This window comes from Cryptomeria japonica, unplaced genomic scaffold (genome assembly GCF_030272615.1).
Source record: "Cryptomeria japonica unplaced genomic scaffold, Sugi_1.0 HiC_scaffold_141, whole genome shotgun sequence".
NCBI classification, from domain to species: domain Eukaryota; kingdom Viridiplantae; phylum Streptophyta; class Pinopsida; order Cupressales; family Cupressaceae; genus Cryptomeria; species Cryptomeria japonica.
Window position 1 is genome coordinate 230,001 of NW_026728963.1, and position 15,000 is coordinate 245,000.

Genomic DNA, 15,000 nt, shown 5'->3' on the forward strand with positions numbered 1-15,000 from the left:
CACTCGGCATTGCTGCTCCCTAAGGTGAGCTTCTCCTCATAGGCAATTCCGCTCTTATCGGTCGGTCACGTTTGTGTGCCCGAATTTCGCAAGGCAACCTCCATGGGACATGGAAAAGACTCGAGAAGAGAGCTCGCTCACGGGAGAGAGAAGCCAAGGAGACCACGAGAGTGCTGAGAGTGGGACAGCGCTGAATAGGCGGAGAAGCCTGCGCGTATAAACGGAGATATATATCCAATTGCAACGAAGGAACGTGCCAAAGATCGAGAACAATGGCAGAAGAATGCTAGTAACGTGCACTTCGGGAGACCAACGCATCACCGGAAGACAACCGCCAAACATCGAAAGAGTCGCGATGCTCCGCAACCTACGTGCAAAGCGGTCGCACACCGGGTAAGGGAGTGAGAGCCCCAAACATAGCTGGGCGAGGCGCTCACTCCGCTCTTTAATATCTCGTTAATACCGCCAAGGAAATGGCACAAGCACACACACACAAGCATCCTCGGAAGAGGACAGTTCGAGTGACAGGTCAAATCCAAGAGTTCCGAAGACTACCTCCAGGAACAATCGGGAACAAGACCGATTACAAGTCGTCGAGTCTGTTACTGGGCGAACACGAGATGCGCACAGGAAATCGATCAGCCCTCACAATGGCCCAAGGCCAGAGATCGGACTGCTACGATTTACCCCAACAATCATCGTGCCACTCTTCGCAGAGAGGTGATAGACGCCAACGAGCCCGCGCATAGCAATCGAGGTGTAAAAAGGCAGGAAGCCTGGACGAAAGAGGCTACGAGGTCACCTCGAAGCGGTCTAAGAATCGGGCGCACTTGGGGCGACTACCAGATGCCAACCCCTTATCCCGCGGTGCGTCCGACACACAGAAATTTCCAAGGCGGCCAAGGAGCCTCCCCGCATAGCAATCGGGGTGTGAGGTTACGGATGCAGCATTGATAGCAATCGAGGTGTGAGGCGAAGGATGCAGAAGTGAGAGCCGAGGGATGTAGCAGAGATAGCAATCGGGGTGTGTGATGCAGAAGAGATAGCAATCGAGGTGTGCGGTGGGAAGGGCCCAGCAGCCAGAATGCATGAAGCGACGGATGAAGCAGTGATGACAACCGGGCTGTGAGGAGAGGAGGGATGCAGCCAAGAAAGCAATCAGGGCTCGAGGCAAGGGATGCATCAAGGATAGCAATCATGTTGTGAGGCGAGATTCCAAAGGCTAAACGTGAGAGGCTGCAGGGTCGACTCAGAGAGGTCTATGCATGTGAGAGGCTGAAAGCAGGTCGACTCGGAGCGGTCTATGCATCGGGCGCGCTTGGGGCGACTACCAGTGCCAACCCCTTATCCCGCGACGCGTCCGACAAAGAGAACGTTCCAAGGCGGCAGAGGAGGTTACCAGCCGAAGGATGCAGTAGCAATAACAGGTATAGTTCCGCGGCGGACGAGAAGACTCACCGCATAGGAATCGGGATGCGAGGCGAGGATGCGGCGGGAAGGCCCCGACGGCTAAACGGAAGAGGCTGCAGGGCCGCCTCGGAATGGTCCAAGCATCGGATGCGATTGGGACGACTACCAGTGCCAACCCCTTATCCCGCGATGCGTCCGATACACAGATAGTTCCAAGGCGGCCGAGGAGCCTCACCGCATATCAATCGGGGTGCGAGGCGAGGGATGGGGCGGGAAGGCCCCAACGGCTAGACGGAAGAGGCCTTCAGGGCCACCTCGGAATGGTCCAAGCATCGGACGCGCTTGGGGCGACTGCCAGTGCCAACCCCTTATCCCGCGATGCGTCCGATACACAGATGGTTCCAAGGCGGGCCAGAGGAGCCTCACCGCATAGCAATCGGGGGTGCGAGGCGAGGGATGGGGCGGGGAAGGCCCCAACGGCTAGACGGAAGAGGCTTCAAGGGCCGCCTAGGAATGGTCCAAGCATCGGACACGCTTGGGGCGACTACCAGTGACAGCCCCCTATCCCGCGATGCGTCCGATACGAAGATGGTTCCAAGGCGGCCGAGGAGCCTCACCGCATAGCAATCGGGGTGCGAGGTGGGGGATGCGGCGAGATGGCCCCAACGGCTAGACGGAAGAGGCCACAGGGCCGCGTCGGAATAGTCCAAGCATCGGACGCGCTTGGGGCCGGACTACCAGTGACAACCCCTTATCCCCGCGATGCGTCCGATACGAAGATAGTTCCAAGGCGGTCGAGGAGCCTCACCGCATAGCAATCGGGGTTGCGAGGTGGGGGATGCGGCGAGATGGCCCCAACGGCTAGACGGAAGAGGCTGCAGGGCCGCCTCGGAATAGTCCAAGCATCGGACGCGCTTGGGGCCACTACCAGTGACAACCCCTTATCCCGCAATGCGTCCGATACGAAGATAGTTCCAAGGCGGCCGAAGAGCCTCACCGCATAGCAATCGGGGTGGTAGGAGGTGGGGATGCGGCGAGATGGCCCCAACGGCTAGACGGAAGAGGCCACAGGGCCGCCTCGGAATAGTCCAAGCATCGGACGCGCTTGGGGCGACTACCAGTGACAACCCCTTATCCCGCGATGCGTCCGATACGAAGATAGTTCCCAGGCGGCCGAGGAGCCTCACCGCATAGCAATCGGGGTGCGAGGCGAGGGATGCGGCGAGATGGCCCCAAAGGCTAGACGGAAGAGGCTGCAGGGCTGCCTCGGAATAGTCCAGAGCATCGGACGCGCTTGGGGCGACTACCACCTGCCAACCCCTTATCCCGCGATGCGTCCGATACACAGATAGTTCCGAGGCTGGCCGAGGAGGTGGGGGATTGCAGCGAGATGGCCCCAACGGCTAGACGGAAGAGGCTGCAAGGGCCGCCTCGGAATAGTCCAAGCAACGGACGCGCTTGGGGCGACTACCAGTGACAACCCCTTATCCCGCGATGCGTCCGATACACAGATAGTTCCGAGGCGGCCAAGGAGCCTCACCGCATAGCAATCGTGGTGCGAGGTGGGGGATGCGGCGAGATGGCCCCAACGGCTAGACGGAAGAGGCTGCAGGCCGCCCCCCCGCCCTCGGAATGGTCCCAAGCATCGGATGCGCTTGGGGCGACTACCACTGCCAACCCCTTATCCCGCGATGCGTCCGATACACAGATAGTTCCAAGGCGGCCGAGGAGCCTCACAGCATAGCAATCAGGGTGCGAGGCGAGGGATGCGGCGAGAAAGCCCCAACGGCTAGAGGGAAGAGGCTCAGGTCCGCCTCGGAATGGTCCAAGCATCGGACGCGCTTGGGGCGACTACCAGTGACAACCCCTTATCCCGCGACGCGTCCGATACACAGATAGTTCCAAGGCGGCCGAGGAGCCTCACCGCATAGCAATCGGGGGTGCGAGGCGAGGGATGCGGCGAGAAGGAACCCAACGGCTACACGGAAGAGGCTTCGGGGCCGCCTCGGAATGGTCCAAGCATCGGACGCGCTTGGGCGACTACCAGTGACAACCCCTTATCCCGCGACGCGTCCGATACACAGATAGTTCCAAGGCAGCCGAGGAGCCTCACCGCATAGCAATCGGGGTGCGAGGCGAGGGATGCGGCGAGAAGGACCCAACGGCTACACGGAAGAGGCTCGGGGCCGCCTCGGAATGGTCCAAGCATCGGACGCGCTTGGGGCGACTACCAGTGACAACCCCTTATCCCGCGACGCGTCCGATACACAGATAGTTCCAAGGCGGCCGAGGAGCCTCACCGCATAGCAATCGGGGTGCGAGGCGAGGGATGCGGCGAGAAGGGACCCAACGGCCTAGACGGAAGAGGCTTCGGGTCCGCCTCGGAATGGTCCAAGCAATCGGACGCGCTTGGGGCGACTACCAGTGACAACCCCTTATCCGCGACGCGGTCCGATACACAGATAGTTCCAAGGCGGCCGAGGAGCCTCACCGCATAGCAATCGGGGTGCGAGGCGAGGGATGCGGCGAGAAGGACCCAACGGCTAGACGGAAGAGGCTTCGGGTCCGCCTCGAATGGTCCAAGCATCGGACGCGCTTGGGGCGACTACCAGTGACAACCCCTTATCCGCGACGCGTCCGATACACAGATAGTTCCAAGGCGGCCGAGGAGCCTCACCGCATAGCAATCGGGGTGCGAGGCGAGGGATGCGGCGAGAAGGACCCAACGGCTAGACGGAAGAGGCTTCGGGTCCGCCTCGGAATGGTCCAAGCATCGGACGCGCTTGGGGCGACTACCAGTGACAACCCCTTATCCCGCGACGCGTCCGATACACAGATAGTTCCGAGGCGGCCGAGGAGCCTCACCGCATAGCAATCGGGGTGCGAGGCGAAGGATGCGGCGAGAAGGACCCAACGGCTAGACGGAAGAGGCTTCGGGTCCGCCTCGGAATGGTCTAAGCATCGGACGCGCTTGGGGCGACTACCTAGTGACAACCCCTTATCCCGCGACGCGTCCGATACACAGATAGTTCCAAGGCGGCCGAGGAGCCTCACCGCATAGCAATCGGGGTGCGAGGCGAGGGATGCGGCGAGAAGGACCCAACGGCTAGACGGAAGAGGCTTCAGGGCCGCCTCGGAATGGTCCAAGCATCGAACGCGCTTGGGGCGACTACCAGTGACAACCCCTTATCCCGCGACGCGTCCGATACACAGATAGTTCCGAGGCGGCCGAGGAGCCTCACCGCATAGCAATCGGGGGTGCGAGGCGAGGGATGCGGCGAGAAGGACCCAACGGCTAGACGGAAGAGGCTTCAGGGCCGCCTCGGAATGGTCCAAGCATCGGACGCGCTTGGGGCGACTACCAGTGGACAACCCCTTATCCCGGCGACGCGTCCGATACACAGATAGTTCCGAGGCGGCCGAGGAGCCTCACCGCATAGCAATCGGGGTGCGAGGCGAGGGATGCGGCGAGAAGGACCCAACGGCTAGACGGAAGAGCTTCAGGGCCGCCTCGGAATGGTCCAAGCATCGGACGCGCTTGGGGCGACTACCAATGACAACCCCTTATCCCGCGACGCGTCCGATACACAGATAGTTCCGAGGCGGCCGAGGAGCCTCACCGCATAGCAATCGGGGTGCGAGGCGAGGGATGCGGCGAGAAGGACCCAACGGCTAGACGGAAGAGGCTTCAGGGCCGCCTCGGAATGGTCCAAGCATCGGACGCGTCTTGTGGGCGACTACCAGTGACAACCCCTTATCCCGCGACGCCGTCCGATACACAGATAGTTCCGAGGCGGCCGAGGAGCCTCACCGCATAGCAATCGGGGTGCGAGGCGAGGGATGCGGCGAGAAGGACCCAACGGCTAGACGGAAGAGGCTTGATGCGGCGAGAAGGACCCAACGGCTAGACGGAAGAGGCTTCAGGGCCGCCTCGGAATGGTCCAAGCATCGGACGCGCTTGGGGCGACTACCGTTGCCAACCCCTTATCCCGCGATGCGTCTGATACACAGATAGTTCCGAGGCGGCCGAGGAGCCTCACCGCATAGCAATCGGGTTGCGAGGCAGATTATTGGGAAGGGAACCCCCTGGGATGCGGCTCAAGCAGTGCCCAAAGGGACTGGAATGCGGAATCACATCGAGAGACCCAAATGCTATACGAGGGCTCAAATCGAATTATCGATTTGGCCACGACATGGACGCATCGGAACGACTACCTTTGCCGAACCACTCGCAATTGCATCCATACCGAAACCAATAGACATTTCCGTTAGAGCCCTCGCATAGCATTCGGGAATCTCGCATGCCCCTCTAAATCGACCAATGCTGGCGCTCAATGAAAATCCGAGCGCTACCACCGTTCGAGCGCCAGCATTGGTCGAGTTAGAGGGGCACGGGGGAGAATGCTCCAGTCAACACCTCCCCTATATAAGTTATTTGTCCGATTCTCGCACAACCGTAGTCTGCCTCGTCGAATCAAACAACGGTCCCAGATTCCGACTTCCGTTCCGTAGAGACCCAAAAGCTAGATGGAGGCTCGCAAGAAAGAGAGTCGGCGCATAGCAATCGGGTTTCTCGAACGTTTAGGGACCGAGCTCACTTGCGGATAGGGCAAAATCCGCCAAGCAACCCAAAAGCTAGACGGGGGCTCGAATCGAATCGCCTAGGCGGCCACAACAACGACGTGTTGGATCGACTACCAGTGCCAAACCATTCAGCAAGACTAGTCTGTGTCGAGGCCGGATAGAGATTCTCAGAGAGCGCCCGCATAGCATTTAGGAGACCTGCCGCGTCCCTCACACTCGACAAATGGTGGTGCACGTTTATAAATCCGAGCGATCCCAACCCTTTCAAGCACCAACATCGGTCGAGATAGAGGGGCACGGAGGGGGCTGCGTGAGACAACACAGTCCCCTATATAAGTTATTTGTCCGATTCTCACACATCCGAAGAATGGTCATCAAATCGGACAACAGCCCAAACTTCCGACTTCCGTCCCAGAAAGCCCAAGAGCTATCTAAAACGTTCATGGCCGGAACTCGATCGCGGCTATACCAGTCCGCCAAGCAACCCAAAAGCTAGACTGGAGCTCTAGTCGAATCACCTCTGTGGCCATTGCAAGGACGTGTTGGAGCGACTACCATTGCCGAACCATTCCGCAGGTCGAGTCCATACCAAGGCCGCATAGAGATTCACGATGAGCTCCTGCATAGCAATCAGGAGACTTGCCGTGTCCATCACAATCGATAAATCCTGGTGCAAGATTTTTGCATCCGAGCGCTCCAACCAGTCGAGCACCAGCATCAATCGACATAAACGGGCACGGGGGGAGGATGCTCGAGAACACTACCTCCCCTATATAAGTTATTTGTCCGATTCTCAAGCAGCCGAAGTCTGGTCATCGAATCGGGTCAAAGACCACAACTTCCGACTTTACCCACAATGCAAGTCATCGAATCGAACATCGGCCCCCGAGTCGGACTCCATGCGTATGTCAGGTCATCGGACCCAAATTCCGCCTTCCTGCGCATGGCGGGCCATCAATATCAACTCGGTCATCGGACCCAAACTCCGCCTTTTTGCGTATGGCACGCCTTCAAATCGGTCATCGGACCCAAATTCCGCCTTCCTGTGCATGGCGGGCCATCAACATCAACTCGGTCATCGGACCCAAATTCCGCCTTTCTGCGCATGGCACGCCATCAACTCGGTCATCGGACCCAAATTCCGCCTTCCTGCGCATGGCAGGTCATCGGACACAAATTCAGACCTCGCCAATATGCCTACGTATCGAATCGGTCATCGGACCCAACTTCCGACTTCATCCATACTGTAGGGTCTTTGAGGTTGGCGCGGTGCGCTCAACCCAGGGAGTCGACCCATCGAAGCATACACCTCCCCTATATAAGCTATTTGTCCGATTCCCACACCTGTGTAGTTTGCACCTCTGACCAGGACATCGACCCCAACTTCCGAACTCGACTGCAACGACGGCACCAGCGCCTTGGTGCGCACCTTGCGACGCACAGTCCCAACATTCGCCTTCCTGCACATGGCAGGTCATCGGACCCAAATTCCGACCTCGCGAGTATGCCTACATATCGAATCGGTCATCGGACCCAACTTCCGACTTCATCCATACCGTAGGGTCTTTGAGGTTGGCGCGGTGCGCTCAACCCGGGGAGTCGACCCAACGAAGCATACACCTCCCCTATATAAGCTATTTGTCCGATTCCCACACCTGTGTAGTTTGCACCTCCGATCAAGACATCGACCCCAACTTCCGAACTCGCCTCCAACGACCGAACCAGCGCCTTGGTGCGCACCTTGCAACGCACAGTGCCAACATTCGCCTTCCTGCACGTGGCAGGTCATCGGACCCAAATTCCGACCTCGCGAGTATGCCTACATATCGAATCGGTCATCGGACCCAACTTCCGACTTCATCCATACCGTAGGGTCTTTGAGGTTGGCGCGGTGCGCTCAACCCGGGGAGTCGACCCAACGAAGCATACACCTCCCCTATATAAGCTATTTGTCCGATTCCCACACCTGTGTAGCTTGCACCTCCGATCAGGACATCGACCCCAACTTCCGAACTCGACTAAAAAGACCGCACCAGCGCCTTGGTGTGCACCTTGCAACGCACAGTGTCAACATTCGCCTTCCTGCACATGGCAGGTCATCGGACCCAAATTCCGACCTCATGAGCATACCTACTAATCGAATTGGTCATCGGACCCAACTTCCGACTTCATCCATACCGTAGGGTCTTTGAGGTTGGCGCGGTGCGCTCAACCTGGGGAGTCGACCCATCGAAGCATACACCTCCCCTATATAAGCTATTTGTCCGATTCCGACACCTGTGTAGTTTGCACCTCCGCTCAGGACATCGACCCCAACTTCCGAACTCGCCTGCAACGACCGAACCAGCGCCTTGGTGCGCACCAAAAGTGCGCACTTTTGGAGGGCACTTTTGTGCGCTCCAAAGGTGCGCACTTTTGGAGGGCACTTTTCTGCGCTCCAAAGGTGCGCACTTTTGGAGGGCACTTTTTGGAGGGCACTTTTCTGCGCTCCAAAGGTGCGCACTTTTGGAGGGCACTTTTTGGAGGGCACTTTTCTGCGCTCCAAAGGTGCGCACTTTTGGAGGGCACTTTTTGGAGGGCACTTTTCTGCGCTCCAAAGGTGCGCACTTTTGGAGGGCACTTTTTGGAGGGCACTTTTCTGCGCTCCAAAGGTGCGCACTTTTGGAGGGCACTTTTCTGCGCTCCAAAGGTGCGCACTTTTGGAGGGCACTTTTTGGAGGGCACTTTTCTGCGCTCCAAAGGTGCGCACTTTTGGAGGGCACTTTTTGGAGGGCACTTTTCTGCGCTCCAAAGGTGCGCACTTTTGGAGGGCACTTTTTGGAGGGCACTTTTCTGCGCTCCAAAGGTGCGCACTTTTGGAGGGCACTTTTGTGCACTCCAAAGGTGCGCACTTTTGGAGGGCACTTTTCCTGTGCTCCAAAGGTGCACACCTAGGTGAGCACCTTCGACCACACCTTGTAGCACACCAAACTCTGACTTTCGACTTCATCCGCAATGCAGGGTCTTTGAGGTTGGCGCAATGCGCACAACCAGGGGAGTCGACCCATCAAACCCAACACCTCCCCTATATAAGCTATTTGTCTGATTCTCATACATGCGTAGCCTGCAGGAGCAATTAGGACATCGACCCCAACTTTCGGCTTCTAAACGAAAACAAGGTCTTTGAGGTTGGTGTAATGCGAACAACTAGGGGAGTCAACCCATCAAACCCAACACCTCCCCTATATAAGCTATTTGTCTGATTCTCATACATGTGTAGTCTACAGGAGCAATTAGGACATCGACCCCAACTTTTGACTTCTTAACGAAAACAAGGTCTTTGAGGTTGACGTAATGCGCACAACCAGGGGAGTCGACCCATCAAACCCAACACCTCCCCTATATAAGCTATTTGTCCGATTCTCATACATGTGTAGCCTGCAGGAGCCATTAGGACATTGACCCCAACTTTTGACTTCTTAACGAAAACAAGGTCTTTGAGGTTGGCGTAATGCGCACAACCAAGGGAGTTGACCCATCAAACCCAACACCTCCCCTATATAAGCTATTTGTCTGATTCTCATACATGTGTAGCCTGCAACAACGATTAGGACATCCACCCCAACTTCTGAATTCGTCTGCGTTGACCGCACCAAAGGTGCACGCCTTGGTGCTCACCAAAATCCGACTTCCGACTTCTTCTGCTATGCGGGGTCTTTGAGGTTGGCGCAGTGCGCACAACCAGGGGAGTCAACCCACCGAATGCAACACCTCCCCTATATAAGCTATTTGTCTGATTCTCATACATGCGTAGACTGCAGCAATGATTAGGACATCCACCCCAACTTTTGACTTCTTAAACAAGACAGGGTCTTTGAAGTTGGTGCAGTGCACACAACCAGGGGAGTCGACCCATCAAACGCAACACCTCCCCTATATAAAGCTATTTGTCCGATTCTCATACGTGTAGTCTGCAGCAGCGATTAGGACATCGACCCCAACTTCCGAATTCGTTTGCATTGACCGCACCAAAGGTGCACGCCTTGGTGTGCACCCTGGAGTGCACTTTGGTGCTCACCTCGGTGCACACTTTGGTGTGCACCTCGGTGTGCACCAAAGGTGCGCACCTTGGAGCGCACCAAAGGTGTACACTTTGGAGCGCACCACATAGGGTCTTTGAGAGGTTGGCGCAGTGCGCACACCAAGGTGGGTGTTGAGGTGCGTGCCGAGGTGGGTGGGTGCTAGGGTGCGCTCCATGGTGGGTGCCAGGGTGGGTGCGTGCTAGGGTGGATTCCAAAGAGGGTCATAGGGTGGGTGCCAAGGTGGGTTGGTGATATAGTGGGTTCAAAGGTGGGTACTAGGGTGGGTTCCAAGGTGGGTCACAAGTTGGGTGCCAGGATGCGTGGGTGTTAGGTTGGGTGCCAAGGTGGGCTCCTGCGTGGGTGGGTGCTAGGGTGGGTTTCAAGGTGGACGCGAGGGCGGGTGCCAAGGTGGGTAACAAGTTGGGTGTTAGGATGGGTGAGTGCTAGAGTGGGTGCCAAGGTGGGTGGGTGCTAAGGTGGATGCCAAGGTGGTTCACAGGGTGGGTGGGTTCTAGGGTGAGTTCCAAGGTGGGTCACAGGTTCAGTGCTAGGGTGGGTGTCAAGGCGGGTGTCGAGGTGCCTGGGTGCTAGGGTGTGGATGCCAATGTGGGTCATAGGGTGGGTACTAGGGTGGGCTGCAATGTGGGTGCCAAGGTGGGTAACATGCTCGGTGGGTTCTAAATTGGGTGCCAGGGTGGGTGTGCACCCACCTTGCCCGAGGTGGGTGCCAAGGTGCCAGTGTGGGTGGGTGCTAAGGTGGATGCCAAGGTGGGTGAGAAGGTGGGTGATAGGTTGAGTGGTAGGATGGGTGGGTGCCAAGATGGGTCACAGGGTGGGTGCAAGGGTGGGTAGGTGCTAGGGTTGGTGTCAGGGTGGGTGGGTGCTAGGTTGGGTTCCAAGGTGGGTGCGAGGGTGAGTGTCAAGGTGGGTCACAGGTTAGGTGCTAGGATGGGTGAGTGCTAGGGTGCAAAGGTGCCAGGGTGGGTGCTAGGATGGGTCGATGCTAGGGTGAGTGGCAAGGTGGGTCCACAAGTGTCAAGGTGGGTGCCGAGGTGGGTGCCAAGTCGGCGACTGCTATGGTGGATGCCAAGGTGGGTCACGGGGTGGGTGCCAAGTTGCTAGGTTGGGTTCCAAGGTGGGTGCCAACGTGGGTGCTAGGGTGCGTGGGTTAAAGGGTGTGTCACAACGTGGGTGCCAGGATGGGTGCGCACCCACACTGGCCAAGACGGGTGCGGGTGCAAGGTTGGGTTCCAAGCCCGGTCACAGGCTGGGTGCTAGGATGGGTGGGTGCCAAGGTGGGCACCAGGGTGGGTGCACCCACCCTGGCCAAGGTGGGTCACGGGGTGGGTCCTAGGGTGGGTAACGGGGTGGGTACTAAGGTGCGTGCCAAGGTGGGTCATAGGGTGGGTGCCAAGGTGGGCACCAGGGTGGGTGTGCACCAACCCTAGCCAGGGTAGGTCACGGGGTGGTTGTCGGGGTGGGCGTCAAGGAGCCAAGGTGGGTGGCAAGTAGCCAAGTTGCGTGCCAAGGTGGGTGTCGGGGTGGGTGCCAAGGATCCAAGGTGGGTGCCAAGGAACCAAGGTGGGTGTCTGGGTGGGTGCCGAGGTGGGAGCCAGGGTGGGTCCCAAGGTGAGTGCAAAGGTGGGTGCCAGGGTCAAGGTGAGTGCCAATGTGGGTTCCAAGGTGCCAGGGTCAGGGTGAGTGCCAATGTGGGTTCAAAGGTGCTAAGTTGGGTGCGAGGTTGGGTGCGAGGGTGGGTGGGTGCCAAGGTGTGCTAGGTGGAAGCCCGGGTGGGTCGGCATCCCATGGGTGTCGAGTTGGGTGCCTGATGGGTGCTTCTTGTCAAGTTTTAGTCGTCGGGACTCATTTCGAGCCTTAGAGGTCGTTTCTTGTCCGGTTGCCCTGTCTTCGACCTGGGAACCCAATTTTGGTCCTCGGGTCCCATTTTTTTTTGTCTCGCATCCCACTTTTGGCCTGTGGCCTTTTCGGGGTCGATTCTCGTTTTGGGCATCAGAGCATGTTTCTTCTCCTAAAACCCAATATTTGTTTATTAAGTCTCGGAACACATTTTTGTTCTCGTGGACCCATCATGGGTCTTGGAACGCATTTGTGGTCCTTGGGTCCCATTTTGCATCCCGAAACTTGTGTTTTGGTGCTTGATCCCTATTTTGGGTGCCCACCTTGCACCAAGTGCGCACCCGGGGCAAACCGAGCGCCTTGGTGCACCGGGGCAAGATCGAGCGTGCACCCGAGGCGCCCCGAACATGCACCAAGGTGCACTCGGCCCACATGTGAGCGCAGGTCGTTGCGCCCGAGGTGGTGTGTGGGCACCGCGTTGCAGACGGGACACTGCACGCACACGACGCCCCCTCCAGGTGCACGCACGTAGGCCGGGCCGGGTGCACACCCGACGCCCTAGCAAGGTGCGCGCACCCGGGCAGGGCTCACACTTGGCGAACGGGGCGCACTTCGCGAGGGAGGGTGTGCACCTCGACGGGGGTGGGTGGCCGGGGTGGATTCGCACGTGGGTCGCGGTTTGCTAAGTACACACTGCGACAAGCTCATAACGGGTGCGATCATACCAGCGTTAGTGCACCGGATCCCATCAGAACTCCGCAGTTAAGCGCGCTTGGGCCGGAGTAGTACTGGGATGGGTGACCTCCCGGGAAGTCCCGGTGTTGCACCCTTTTTTAGTTTTTCGCCGGGCGTCGCAATGCTATTTGAATAAACCTTTTGCCCGTTTGCGTTCTCGTCGGGGCCGGGCCGGGCCGGGGTGCGCTGCCCGCACTACCGCGCGCGCGGGGGCGACACCGAGCGCGCACCCGAGGGGCCCCGAGCACACAGGCCACGGTGCAACCCGGGCGTTGTGCGCGCACCCCGGTGCGCCCGAGGTGCTGCGCGCGCACCCAGGTGAAATCGGTGTGCACCTCGGCCAGTGCGCGCTCGGTCGAGTCGCGCACGTTGGCCAAGGTGCACGGTGATGTTTCTTACTCTAAGGTTCCGCACCAGACGCCCGGGACAGGTGAGCGAAGCTGGGCGGGGCCGGGTGCGCGGCCGGGGCAGGTGCACGCAGCTGGAGAGAGCTTTGGAGCACACTTCGGAGCGCACCAATGATGCGCTCCATTCAAAAGTTTCCTGAAAAGGCAAAAAAAGTTGAGATTATAGAATTTCCCACTTGAGAGATTGTAAAAAAAAAAAATTTAAAATGAAGGAAACGCGGGTGCCAAGGTGTGCGCAGCCCAGCCAAGGTGTGCGCACCAAGGCGCCCACCCTGGCGAAGGTGCACGCAAGGTGCGCACCCGAGGCAAACCGGACAATTAACCCAACTTTCGACTTCGCGCGCACCTTGGAGCGCACTTCGGAGCGCTCCTTGGTGCGCACCAATCTTGGGCACCTCGGAGTGCACCATGGCGCCCACCAAGGTGCGCACCCGGGGCAAACCGAGCTCCGACTTCGTGCGCACCTTGGAGCGCACGAAAGGTGCGCACCATGGCGCCCACCAAGGTGCGCAGCCCAGCCAAGGCGTGCGCATCAAGGTGCGCACCCTGGCGAAGGTGCGCACCCGGGGCAAACCGAGCTCCGACTTCGTGCGCACCTTGGAGCGCACAAAAGGTGCGCAACCCAGCCAAGGTGTGCGCACCCCGGTCAAACCGAGCTCCGAATCGTGCGCACCAGAGGTGCACGCCATCGTGCGCACCTTGGAGCACACTTCGGAGCCCTCCTTGGTGCGCGCCGATGTTGCGCACCTCGGAGCGCACCCGGGGAAAACAATGCAATTAACCCGACTTTCGACTTCGTGGGCACCTCGGAGCGCTCTCGGGTTCGCACCTCGGAGCACACCGAGGTGCGCACCTTTGATGCGCTGCCTTCACCAATTTCCAGAAAAGGCAAGAAAACATTGAGAAGGTGTGCGCACCGAGGTGCCCACCCTGGCGAAGGTGCACGCGAGGTGCGCACCCGGGGCAAACCGGGCTCCGACTTCGTGCACGCCGCACCTTGGAGCACACTTCGGAGCGCTCCTTGGTGCGCACCAGGGCGCGCAACCCAGCCGAGGTGCCCACCCCGGCGAAGGTGCACGCGAGGTGCGCACCCGGGGCAAACCGGGCTCCGACTTCGTGCACGCCATGGTGCCCACCGCGGCGAAGGTGCACGCGAGGTGCGCACCCGGGGCAAACCGGGCTCCGACTTCGTGCACGCCGCACCTTGGAGCACACTTCGGAGCGCTCCTTGGTGCGCACCATGGTGCCCACCAGGGCGCGCAACCCCGCCGAAGGTGCACGCGAGGTGCGCACCCGGGGCAAACCGGGCTCCGACTTCGTGCACGCCGCACCTTGGAGCACACTTCGGAGCGCTCCTTGGTGCGCACCATGGTGCCCACCAGGGCGCGCAACCCCGCCGAAGGTGCACGCGAGGTGCGCACCCGGGGCAAACCGGGCTCCGACTTCGTGCACGCCATGGTGCGCACCGCGGCGAAGGTGCGCACCCGGGGCAAACCGGGCTCCGACTTCGTGCACGCCGCACCTTGGAGCACACTTCGGAGCGCTCCTTGGTGCGCACCAGGGCGCGCAACCCAGCCGAGGTGCCCACCCCGGCGAAGGTGCACGCGAGGTGCGTACCCGGGGCAAACCGGGCTCCGACTTCGTGCACGCCGCACCTTGGAGCACACTTCGGAGCGCTCCTTGGTGCGCACCATGGTGCCCACCAGGCCGCGCAACCCAGCCAAGGTGTGCGCACCAAGGTGCACGCGAGGTGCGCACCCGGGGCAAACCGGGGTCCGACTTCGTGCACGCCGCACCTTGGAGCACACATCGGGGCGCTCCCGGGTTCGCACCGGCGTTGCGCACCGTGGTGGGCACCTCGGAGCACACCAAGGTGGGCAGCGAGGTGCGCACCTTTGATGCGATGCCTTCACTAATTTCCATAAAAGGCAAAAAAAAAACGAGAT

The 15,000-nt window shown here is 59.4% G+C and overlaps 1 non-coding gene across 1 annotated transcript; it reads left to right on the plus strand.

Annotated features, from left to right (window-relative positions):
- The first annotated feature begins 12,623 nt into the window (after positions 1-12,623).
- On the plus strand, positions 12,624-12,742 carry LOC131866354 (5S ribosomal RNA). Its single transcript, XR_009364972.1, has one exon. It is a non-coding gene; the product is annotated as a 5S ribosomal RNA (ribosomal RNA).
- The last annotated feature ends 2,258 nt before the right edge of the window (positions 12,743-15,000 follow it).